The 12,877-nt window shown below is 38.8% G+C and overlaps 2 long non-coding RNA genes across 6 annotated transcripts in view; one reads left to right on the top strand and one right to left on the bottom strand.

Annotated features, from left to right (window-relative positions):
* Positions 1-12,000, bottom strand: part of LOC308067970 — a 44,665-nt gene extending 32,665 nt beyond the window's left edge. Inside the window, exons 1-2 of the long non-coding RNA XR_013929807.1 lie at positions 2,555-12,000; positions 1,583-1,625 (exon numbers count right to left, since the gene is read on the bottom strand). This is a non-coding gene — a long non-coding RNA (uncharacterized lncRNA). The remainder of the gene's footprint in view (positions 1-1,582; positions 1,626-2,554) is intronic.
* Positions 1-12,877, top strand: part of LOC308067968 — a 110,338-nt gene that overhangs the window by 84,208 nt on the left and 13,253 nt on the right. The window lies entirely within an intron of this gene.

Here is a 12,877-nt window from a genome sequence, read left to right as displayed (position 1 = left end):
AGGCAGCATCATTTGGCCAGTATACAATGAAACACTGAAAATCTGGGGTGAGAAGGCAGGTGGAGCCCTACCTTTGGGTAGAAATGTGTCCCCAACACACACACACACACACAAAAAAAAAAAAAAATCTGAGCCAGCTGAGTGGTCATAGTGAGAGAGAGGTCAGGACTCCCTGACTGCAGGGAGCTTCCTAAACATCGCCTGCTCAGGTTTGAGGGATGGAGCACGGCTGGCAACAGGGAATCATGCCTGAGTCTTGCATATCCTCAGTTTGGCCTCGTTTAACATGGCCACTCAGAAATACCACCTCTCCTGTGCCTGCCCCTTGCATTGCCTACATGCACAGAGCATGCGTAAGACAATCCAGAGAAGGCACCCTCTGCTGGGACAGCACTCCTGCCCCACAGGGTGCTGGCAGCACTTTTCTCTGTGGGAATATATAATGTGATATAGTTTTGCCCACAGTACATGCTCTAGGTTATCTAGCACAAACCAGAGCAACCCCCAGGCAGCTGTAAATGGTGCAAGTGGAGCCGATTACTGCAATTCTTTCTAAGCTGTACTGAGAAACACAGCAGCTTTGCCCTTTCTACTTGTGACAGGTTGGCTACATACACAGTCTGCATCACGCTGCACTGCGCATTAGGCTAAAGACTTTTGGGGTTAATGAATATCAATCACCATTCATAGAAAGTTTGACTATACAATATACATTGCTAAGAAAAACAATTGTATGTTAGCATCATTCACTGCTAATATGGGATACAAAGGAATATTAAAAGCATTGCAGTAATGACAACTTCTCCTGGGAAGAACATAAGCATGGTAAGAAATCTTTTTTTTAAAAAAAGCTTTTAAATGTTTCTACATATCAAAATTATTTTAAAATATTGTAACATTTCCAGAATAGAAATGTGATCTTAGTTGTCTAAAAATGCATTCACAAAACAGAAAAGTAGCATTATTTAAATGCTCTTAAAATTGAGGGAATAAACTTTAATTCATTTATGCAGCTGAAAAAATTATCTGAATACAATTGTAATTCAGAGTAAGTGAAAATATGTCTCAATTCATATTTAACTTTTTGACACTTTTGTATTGTACCATATACAATTCCAAAATTATTTAATGTATTTTGTTTCTTCTTTTACAAGACAAATGAAAAGCTTTCTACAATACAGGTCAAAGCAGAATTCTTATTCCTAAGCTTCCTAAAGGATTGTCTTCACTCAGCTGATCTTTTTTTATGTGTCTAAAAATCACCTCTATATTTGTTTTCTGCTAATCAGCAATCATCATTACACATGATGGACAGCAGGATTTGGCTGAAGAGCTGCAAAATTTTTAGAATACATTTGAAGGCTGATTTAAAAATCACATAGTATAATATATATTACAACATATTGTCTAGGCCACCTTAGAAGAAATCATTGATACAACTGAGTAAGCCAGCACTGGCCTCGATGGAATAGCATTGGCACAAAAGAAGTAATGCAGTAATGCACTCCCAAGAACTGAGAGCTAATAGAGAGCAACATAATGGATATTACCCAGGATGTAATACCCTTTTTCTCATACATACCACTTCATTTCACATCAGGATGCAGACAAGATCAGAAGAGAACCTATGGGAGGAAAGGCGGAGGATGAGTGATGGTGGTTTGTCCATGATCAGGTGAAACTGATTCACCAATGAAACCTCTCAGGCCCAAGTGCAAGGCACAGATTCAGGGACACCAGGTGTGAATTTTAAGGAACTCTCAAGCTAACCAGCTTTCTAGCACTCCAGATCTCTGCCCTTGAGTTTTGATCCTCCTCTCTCTTCTCACCTCCTTGCTCCCTTCTCATCTTGAGCAGGAAAGTCCCACACTGGTAAATGTCTGAGGGCAGTAACCCTAGAGACAGATCCAAATTGGTTCAAACAACTGTTGATCACTCCTGGGAAATTTGTCTGGATCTGGATAATTTAGCAAAAGGATGTTGGGGGGGGGGGGGGGGGGGGGTTTTGTCACATTCATTACACTTCCTTGTGTTGCTCTTGTGCAGCAGTCCCACCATTCTATAACTTCTCAGGAGCACAACAACCCCTACCCCAGATCTTGCAGCAAGTGTTCCTGGCCAAGAAATGCAAAATCACATTGAAAGAGGGAAAGGCAGGTTTCTTGGCCTCTGCAAGCTCCTATATTTTGCTTAGTTTTTTCCCTCCCAATATCTGCCCTGTAAAAACCTCAGATTTCTGAATCAGCAACTCCAGAATCTTAGTTTACGAGTGTCACTCATTTACCACCCTTTCACAGAAACAGTTCCATGTGTGTGTGTGCACATGTGCACCCATATCCCCACATACTTCCCATGATCTGAATCTGTCTACATTGTAGGACAGAGGTCTGCATCTCTGTTGTCCTGCACCTTCAGGCAGGCATTTACATCACCGGGATACATATGCTAAACATCACTATTGTTATCAGGTACTGACTTGTGCCCGTGCTGCAGTCACCGAAAGGGCTGCGTAAGATGGACAATCAGCCCCCAGGTTTCTGGGCGAAGTACATACCTCTCGATTCTGCCATTGATTTGTCAGGAGATGTATACTCAAGTAGATGGTTCTGAAGAGGATCCTTTAGGAAGAGTGTGGTCAGATTGACCTCACTTTCACTGAGCTGACAGCCTGGTGAAGAAAGTTAAACTGAATATCAAAATCATCAGCAAAACCCTCCACTTTCTTTGATTGTACAGTTTAAGAGGAGCCATTCGAGCTCAATTTATTCTCTACACAGGAACTTCATTGATTATCTCAGACATTCATGCAGGAAGGAAGATGAGATAAGAAGAAAGTTGTTTTTTTTTTTTTTTCTTTAAAGTGATTGCAAGATGGAGAAAACTGCTTTGTGAGTGTAATATATACCATAAAGTTCCCTTTGTGTAATCTGCTACTGAAAAGTGAGAAGAGTTTACCTTTTCTGAACAAAAGAAACATTAGAGATGGGCTCATGATTACGGAGGGCAGAGATATGAATACTAGGATTAGGGTATATATTCAGATATAAGATTAGCATACGAAAAATAAGTTTTCTTGAGGAAAATATTGTGGAGGTTCTACCATTGTCTTGTACTGTCAATCACCAGCATTGGGAAGAGAGACTGATCACTATTCATTTTTTTTTTCCCCAAAGAATATTCTGGTTTGATCTCAGGCTATCAACCATAATGGGGATTTCCACTGACTTTGAGAAGGAATCAATCCTGATTCAAGACTGCTGCCATGAATGAAGGTGGGTGTTCAGTTATGTTCTACCAAAGTCAAATGGATACTCCATCAGTCCCACTCTGGTGGGGAGGGAACGTGGGACTGCAAATCCCAGCTGTGGGAGCACGCGGAGGTGCTGCATCGCAGCTTCACACGCTGGTAGGTTACTGCAAAGGGTGAGGAGGCAGCATGCATTTTATCTGAACTTTGGTGGTTGTAGCATATATTGAATGGATTAAGTATCAACATACCCTGGGAGGGTCTCTGCTCTCAAGTCAGTTGCTCGAATGCAGTTATCCCCCTCACAGAAAACATCGCACTTCCTAAGGAGCTAAGGCATACACTTTTGCATGAGGGCAGTTACTGTGCACTGATTGATGCAGAAACTTTAAGTTTATAGATTTGTTGGGTCCATTTACAAAGTACCAAATATCTTCAAAGGCAACGTCCTGTGCAGACAAGCTTTTATCGGCACACACTTTGAAACAGCTGTTTCAACTGAGGACAATTAGTCATCATATGCGAAAAAACTGAAGGGGGCAACAAGGCTCAGGCAAAACGCCTTTGTGTGGTTTATTTATTTATTTATTTATTTCAGGATTTCTCCCTATCAGTCCAGTCCTCTGGTGTAAGCCAAAGTGACATGTGAAATATATCAGTCATGAGTTGCACTAAAAAGTTGTTACAATTTGTGTTCTTATTCATAACATCTCTGCTGACAGTAGCTGAGGACTGGCATGGGGACCCCTAGAATAGCTGCACCAGAAAAATAACCACACCAAGATCTCCATGACTAGCTGAGCAGCCTTTAAGTCTCCTTTATGAAACACCTGGGAAAAGAAATTAATCTCACCCATATCTTAAAACAAAGAGTATCTCTACCATCACAGCTAGACAAACATGAATTAAAACAGCAGAATCATTCTTACTTTGCAGGTCACTTCAACAGGGTCACAGCAAAGCTGGTTGTAGTTACTTCAAGAATTAAAAGCTGCAAAAGCAACTGGAAGTATGCCTTGGGGAGGAGCTAAGCAGATCAGTATGCATACCAGCTCTTCTATATCTGCTTATACCGGTGTCAGATTTTGGTGTAAGTCTAGGTTATAGAGCACAGAAGCGAGGGATCCTCCAATTCTAATATCCTTTCTTACATGAAACACTTTGGCCTTGGGCAAATCTCCTAACTTTTTTGACTGCTATTATTTATCTTCACAAATGCAAATAAAACTATACCGCTTATGTCATATTAGTGCTGTGTGTTTGTATACCACTACTGATTTTAACCACAGATTTATGCAGAAGTAGTATTTCCCAGAAAGAGCTTGTAGAGAAGCTGTATCGTGACACACCTTTTGAAAGCTCGGTACAAGGTAGAATATTCACGTTTTGCATTTCTCTGGCATATGCATGCAGGGTGGGATGCTTCTAATATTTATTGTCTCCCAAACGCTCTGAAGCTGACAAATCAAGCATTATTAAATAGACACTTAAAAAAATTACTCAGCTGCTAAACCAATCACTGTAGGTTGCAGCTCAAAATGAAGTTGGAAATCTGCACCTTTTAATAAAACAATCTGCTTGAGAGCTGATGATATTTGGTTATGGAATTTATCTGTAAATATAATTAAAAATTCAACGAGAGAGTGCTCTGAACTGAGGGGTAAATATTCAGCACGATGCAGAGTGCTCAAGCTACATGATTCCCATTATCGTTAATGGGAGTCCTACAGCTAAATCCCTAAGCATCACGCTAAAAATTTACCCCCTAGTGTTTGCAGATGGAACAAAAGGATTATTGTACATACCAGCAGAAAATAAAGTTACCACTGACATTTTGACCAGAAAGCTTCCATCAGGATTGATCAGTGAAAGATTTAGCCTACTAATTCCCCCACTGACTGTTTCTTTGGGGTTTCGCCCATCTGAAAAGGCATTCTTGATTTTTATTTAATTAATTTCTATTTCCTGGTTTTCATGTTGTTGTATCTCTCAAATTCCTCTTCTTCTGGCTTCCTACCAGAACACTTCTCTTTACTTCACCCCAGGCCTCCTGGCTTCAGCGTGCACAATTTCAGGTCCCTGAATCTTAAACATAATGGACCTAAAGACAGAGGAAAAGTACGTATGCCAATGACCTTTCAGCTGAGTTAGCTGAGTGTGCAAATTGCCCAGCAATGAAATGCTGCAGGGGGACTTTGGGAGTGATTAAAAAGTTGAGGGGAGACGGGAAATTGCACAAGCAACTTCGTTCTTTCCTGGGTTGCACCTTATGCTCTTCTTGGGTTGGGGCTACCAGCTTTCAGCTGCCCTTCGCCTTGTTGAAATCAATGACAATTCGGGAGTTTAAGCCTGATCCTGCCTGAAGATTTAGCATATTCAATTAGGTATGGGCTGGAGCAAAACAATGCAATCTGTTAATTTTTTTAGGTGCTTTTTGATAACACTTTCTTAAATAATAGAAACCATGCTTCTAACCCATCTTTTAAAATGTAATTATATATATACACACATGCGCATACCAAAATGAGAGGAAACCTCTAAAAGCCTGATTTCCATTCTTGATTTCACTTATTCTAACTTAAAAATAGCTATAGGGGTTTGTTTATCCTTTGTAGACCGTGCTGCAGTCCTGAGTGGGTTTTTATGGGTGAGTTTTAAAGCCCTCAACAATAGGAGCTTATAATGGAAACACTGATAGACCGTTATTATAGTGCTGGTCATAAATACAATGCAATTTCATTTTATATAACATTCTTCATAAAAAGTATCACAAAATGTTTTACAGTAAGCATCAATTGCAAGCTAAAGCAAAAGGAAAGAGAATTTAAAGGCAAAATTTCATGGACTTTAGCAAGGGGGAAAGAATTCCTTACAGGATAACACAGCTAAAAGCACAAGATTTCTCCTGCCAGACCTTTCTGCAGAAAGCTTTTAGAAGACTGAGAATACATCTAAAAAACATACCCTTCTCTCCAAAATTCAAGATTTCAACTCCTAGATCTTCTCTTTAGCTTTGCGTGCTTGTGAGACTCCATTGCAAAGGACACTTGTTAAATATTCTGGCAGGATCAGGCCTAAACTCCGGAATTGTCGTTGATTTCAGCAGGGCTAAGGGCACCTGACAGCTTGCAGCCTTGTAGCCTGACCCAAGAAGAGCAGAATGTGCAAACCAGGAAAGAATGAAGTTGCTTGTGTGAGTTCCCCTCCCCCTCAACTTTTTAATCACCCCCAAAGTCCCCTGCAGCATTTTATTGCTGGGTAAATAATATAATGAAAAAGTGCCTACATGACACAAGCCACATGGGTACAGACAGCTATTAAAACTGAAATGATTTATTTCGTAACAATCCGAGGTAGCACACTTTAACTCTAGGTATAGCAACCCCTCCATTTCTGCTTGCCTCATTTGCATAGGTAATTGACAGCTTGTTAACAGCTCATTAGGAACACTGAAAACCATGTGACAGATACAAACCTAGTGCTAGAGGGGAGAAAATCTGTGAATTACAGTATATTGAAAACTCAATCAGATTCAGAATTACAGGTCACAAAACAAGTTGATTATTTTATTAGGTTAAAACAAAATAAAAGGTTAACATACCGGTTTTTGACCTGTATTTTTAAGATAGCCAGCTACAAGGTAATTAATTAAGAATCTGATTGTGATGTGAGCTACTCTCCAAACCCATGGGTAGGTTGAGGAATGATACTAGGTTGATACAGTAGGACAAGTAATAATTGCTGAGAATTTTTAAAAACATTAAAAAGTCTTGATGTGGTATTCAATTTTGGGTTTGGAATATACCTTTCTCAAAAAACCAAGTAATTTACACACACTGCATTCTAATATTCTGTAACTGAGAAAAATGTGAGGAATAATTTGATTTTAGTCTATAAAAAGAAGATAAGTGTTCTGATTTGCACACTCTTACTATCCGTAAATTTTGATGATGCCTTTTTTTTAAAGGACATTTGAATATAAACAGTGCAAATAACAGTTATATCAGCAAATCTACTTTTTGTATTAAATACGCACACACCATAATCTTGCTTTTCTAGCACTGCTAGCAGAAATACAGTAACCTGTAGAAATAAAATTATCTTCTTGGAAAAGCTCTCCCTTTCCTTGAAACCTGACATGGATTCCCTGTAACTTGCGTGACATTTGCTGATGAGGACAAAGCTGACCAACTGCATGTCAGTCTGTAGAGGAAACCAGTAAGCTGGGTGATTTCAGATCTTCTTTCAGACACCAGTGGTTTATAGATTCTTCCCTCAGCTCTGTCAAAAAAAAAAAAAAAACAAACAAAAAAACCCAACAAAATGTGAACAGATCTAAAACCCTGTTTAGCAGAAGGAACAACAACGTCAAGGTGCGGGAATATCAAAATCCCCTAGTGCTTGTTCACAGGGAGGGTTGCGATGTTTCAGTTCAAGGGGTGCAACTGCTGCAATATGGATGCCTATGTTATTTAGATACATCTCATAAAAATAACTTTTGATAGAGTTTCTTAGCTGAAACCATGGATCTACATAGCCATATGACTACAGTACTCTGGCTAGTGGGGATAAAATCTCCTTGTGTAGTCATTGTTTAAGGGTGATTAATGATTTCGTGACCTTCAATACAATGAAAGTCGCGCTTGTAAGTCACTTCAGCACTTTTGAAAGCTCCATCTTTAGTCTTCATTATGAATAAAGCCAATAGGGCTGTTGTTCCCCCTGCGTTAATTACACTGACTCCTGCACCAGTGAAGTTACGCTGTTGTAACTACAGCAATATAAACTTCTAATGCAGACATGCTCCAACAGTATAAAGAGAGCTTTACACATAGTACAACTGACCCGAGATTTATACTGAGCTTAGGTAAGGCACGATTCACATACACTGAAGAAAAATTGGCTTATTTTTTTGCCCTTGTGCTCATATCAACTGAGGTGTTTTTTTCAAAGAAAAAGTCAGTGCGTGACTGGCGAGAAGCAATGGAAGAACAAAGTTCAAGATATAATTAACAAAGCCATCATATCACAGCAAAGAAAAGAGATGGTAAACTCACCACAGGGAAGAAAACGAAATAGGTAAAACCTAGACCCCCAAACAAAAATACCAATGAATTTTACTTACATGCCCTTTTCTTTGACCATACCAGCACAAAGAGCAATGCAAATGTTGTGTTTGACAATGGGTCTCGTACTTGAGTACTGAGCCAAAGGTCTCAGGAAAAAGGGTTTGATCTTGGGATTTTCCCCACGCCATGCTTCAGTTGTGTATATGACTTTACTGGCAACGTACTCTGAGACCTGAGCTTTGTCTTCAACTACTTGGGTCTTTTTTTCCTCCTTGGTTTTTACATGTAAGAATCCTACTTTGATTTGGTTCCTGTAGCACAAAGATAAACACTGAAAATCCGTAATTAAACTTTTTCAAAATGCAAACCACTTTCCAGTTAGGCTGGACTGAATTACAACTGAAATTCTGGGAATATATTCTTTTTCTGTATTAACCACTCAGTCAACCCTTATAAGCAGATGACATGATTAAAATGAAGTTTGAACTTTTTCTGTAGATTAATTCTCTGACTTATGACAAGAGTCTTCTAGTTTTCATTAACTTAAGTGCCATTTCGTTAGGACTCTTATTTTTACAGTTTCTAATCTACAGCTTTGTAATGACCTGGTCTCAGGGACACATTATGCTATATTTCCCTACCTTCAGTCTTCGAGCAAGGGGCACACAGGCTTTTCAGAAAAGGAAAAGGGCTGCTTCACTTTAGCTTCCAGCTTGTGAGCACATAAGATATGGGATTTTGCTACTGAGAGTGTTTGATGGTCAACTCGCACCTGCAGTCCTTTCAACTGCTTAGCAAGTGTCCAGGTTTCAGTGTCACTGGCAAAAGGTCTCCAGCTCATTAATTGTTCCCTGTTCTTGTAGCACATTCCTACACCCTTCCTTACAGAGAGTACGCTGCCCATCACTGCTGTTAACTAAAGGTTAATTTCTAGAGCACAAACAAGCTGCTTTGGCATCCAGGTCTCCAAGTGCACTACTATACTTGAGGGAACAGAAATGACCTGGAAGCCTCTTTAGGAAGCATGAGGGTAGAGTTTTGGCTTTGCACCTGCACGGCACTGTTGTTTTGAGCAAAACCAAGTCTTTCTTCATCTGTTCACATCATAAGCTCATACAAAAGCATCTGCTCTCTAGTATCTTTATACAGCCCTTGTCACAGTGGCAAGTATGTTTGCTCACCAGCTTTCTTCTGGTTTTTCAGTTTCCAGCTGTGATCTTAAAATGACCTCAATACAGATAATAATATGAGATGGGGTTTTTTTAGCTCTTTCTTATCAATATACATTCTTTATATGTTTGATTATTGACAACAAGAAGAATTAAAATACATCTGTAAAGTTACCTCTTGCTAATTCTTCTAGTGCAGTACTAAGCAATAAAAACATTTGTACATAGGCTTCCATGCTGCCAGTTTTACAGGACAGTTACTGATATGGGATAGTTACTGAAGACAAGATTTCATTTTTTACATGGCTGGAATGTACTGTAAGTGACACTGTAATTTTAGCTCAATGCCTGATGCACTTCCACCATGTTGCTAAAGTATGCCTGGGCCAAGAAATCAGAGGAAAGAATTTTCATATTTAGAAGCTATGGATTCAAACCTGCAAGTCCATTCTTCAGGTATCCAACTTCTTCTAAGCTAGACAGCTTTAAACATCTCATGCTTTCCTAAATATTCTTCCTGTTTAAACAAATCAGGTAAATAGACATAATATGTGCAAAGGGTCTCTCTAGGAATCTAGGTGAGAGAAAGAGCTTCCTCAAAGCTTGGGAAATAAGAACAGATATCAATACTGACTGACAAATTGATAACAAAAGAAATGAGCCCTTTCTAAGAAGACCTGATCATCCAAATTTGCAAAAGCCATGAGATATCTTGCAATGTCAGAATTCACATTTTGTGGTTTGGGTTTTGTTTTGGGAGAGGGGATTTAAACTTGGAGCAATTTTTGCATGTTTTCTTTCATAAATTATGGCATCACATCAGCTTTACAGTGTGACACCCTATGGACGACCACCACTTTGACTCTGAGCACCTTACAAAGTACACCAATTCTTTCATTAAATCTGAAATGAAACTGTAACTATAAATGCTGTGTTCTGGGGATGAGAAAAGTATCTCTCCAATAAATCATTCAAAACAAACTCTTTGAGTCGCTATATCTATATAGGTAATAGGCAGCAGGTAAGTTGAACACATAATCAAATACACCAGTGACATTTTCTCTAGACTGTTATCTTTCTGCTGCACTTCTACTGGACATTGTTTCCTGTTTAAGATTGATTTACTTATAAGGCTCTAAGAACACAGCATAGGAATGAACAACAAAAAGAAGCAGAAAAAATGCCAGGTTGCAAATAAGTTGCACACAGGGAAGGGCTGTGAAAGCATGTTTCTGAAGCAGTCCACCTACAGATGTTTTAATATGTTCCTGAAAATGTAGATGCACCAGAAATACCTCTGTTTATACTCACTAATGTAAATGGTTGGGTAAACGTGTATAAAGAAAAAGCCAGGCATTCAAACATCCTTCCAGCCTTTGAAAATAGTACCATTCCAGAGAACTGCAGTTAGCAAATCTCATACATACACAGATTTGGACAAATTTATGTGGTGGTGTGTTTTTTGTGGTTTTTTTGTTGTTGTTGTGTTTTGGGTTTGTTGGGGTTTTTTTTAAGTAACTTGCCCTATTAGATACATGTTATCGTGTGTGCCATAAATTAGAGCCAGAATATAATTTGCCTGGGTTTATCCACAAAACTTCTGAGCCACTGCACTAAAGTTCCCCATGCCTCAGTAAGCACCACAGGGGCATGTAAAACAAAAGCAGATGGAGCAGGCACATACATAGATTTTATATATGTTAACACACAGAAAAAAAAACCAAATAAGTTTTAGCCATTTGTACACTCAAGCCAAAAGCAAGTAAACTCCTGAGATAGATAACATCACTCAGAATAGGCTTCTGCATCTTTACTTCTGTTCTAGATCCTAACATATTATTTCTTTTGCTAAGCTACTTTCCTAACTGAAATTGTGATAGCAAAGTGGGATTCACCGCATCAAAACTACCCACTACCTTGAAAAATTCATAATACATGCATATCACAAAATATCTCAAAACAATGTTATAGTTTCACATTGCCCATGTGTGGTGCAGTGTACATGTCTGACTCTCCCCACCAAGCACACAGACAATTTGGTTCTAGTAATAGGTAATAATTTACTAGTTACTGTCTTCTATCAAATATAAGTTATTATTTCAAGATAAGGCTTCTTTACCAACACTAGCTTTAAATGCAGCCATATTTTTAGGAATGGGTGTGTTTATGTGGATACTTGTATAAGCGTGTGTCTGTGCATATCTGTATTTCCACACACAAATACACAAAATCTCTGCTTCAGGTACAAAGCTACAGAAAAATGCTGTCTTTTGACATCATCTGTCTGTAGAGTAGGTACCACAGGCAGTTACCTCAGTTACTCTGGAGTACCCACAAGCCCTACTCTGAGAATACACTACTGATGGGATGCTATTTTCTTTTAATTCCCTTCTTTGATTCAGAAGCATCTGCAACAAAGTTCCTGGGCAATCCCTAATGACATCTCTCTTTTTAGGCAGAAAATCAAGGGTATTTCCATAAATGTGCCCCCTTCTTTTTTTTTTTTTTTTTTTTTTTTTTTTTTTAGGTGTAACTGCTAAATGTTGCCTTGCAGGCTTCAAAAGCCATTTATTTATATGGCAGGTGTGGAAAAATCTAAAGCTCCTCTAGTTTCTTGGACATAAATTTTTTGTCTTGTAATCATTTGCTAATTCAGCCACAATGAACAGGGGGAGTATTACAGTGATTGACCTAAAATTGGAGGATTAGGTCCTATGAACATTTCAGACAGCACAGATCACTGGACAGGGATATCTCCATCCAGAATTATTCTTAGCTCCACACATCACAGTCAAAACTCCTACTACTGCTATAGTATAAAGTTACTGCTCATTAACATATTTTTTAGTCTCTGCTTTCATTAGGAATAGGTCTAATTAAAGGTCATTTAGCCCCACCTGGGAACCCCTTGTGAATGTCTGAATGAAACAGTTCAAAACTCAGTCCTTTTCCACTTCCATTTCATTCAAGTAATGACAGGGTTAAATTGCTAATAGAGGTTTCATGAGGTCTGCCAGAGCCCACTCTCCAACACTTACATCTGTTCAACAATTATTACAGCATTTTTGTCATAAAAAATTCAACACCCTGAGTGTCGTGCTAGCAAAACCTGAAAATTTATGCAGTGAATAGAATAGCTAATTTCTCTGAGGAAATGCAGGGGGGAAAATTACAGATTTAACTTAAATTCTCAAGTACTGTAGAGCACACATCTGACTCCCTCTTTAGGTTTTGTCACAGCGTAGCATAAGTAGGAATACCGTCTACAGTAGGTCAAGAAACCTTTGCAAAGCGAATTTATGCCTTCGAAGAAACAATGTTTAAAACTCAGAAGGGGGCTGTACTGGATCCATCGTTTTACCTCACAAAATCTCATTGAAATAATAAATTAT

This window comes from Falco punctatus, assembly GCF_963210335.1.
Source record: "Falco punctatus genome assembly, chromosome: 7".
Lineage (NCBI taxonomy): Eukaryota > Metazoa > Chordata > Aves > Falconiformes > Falconidae > Falco > Falco punctatus.
The sequence above is the reverse complement of the archived record's forward strand: the minus strand, read 5'-3'. Positions and strand labels throughout refer to the sequence as shown.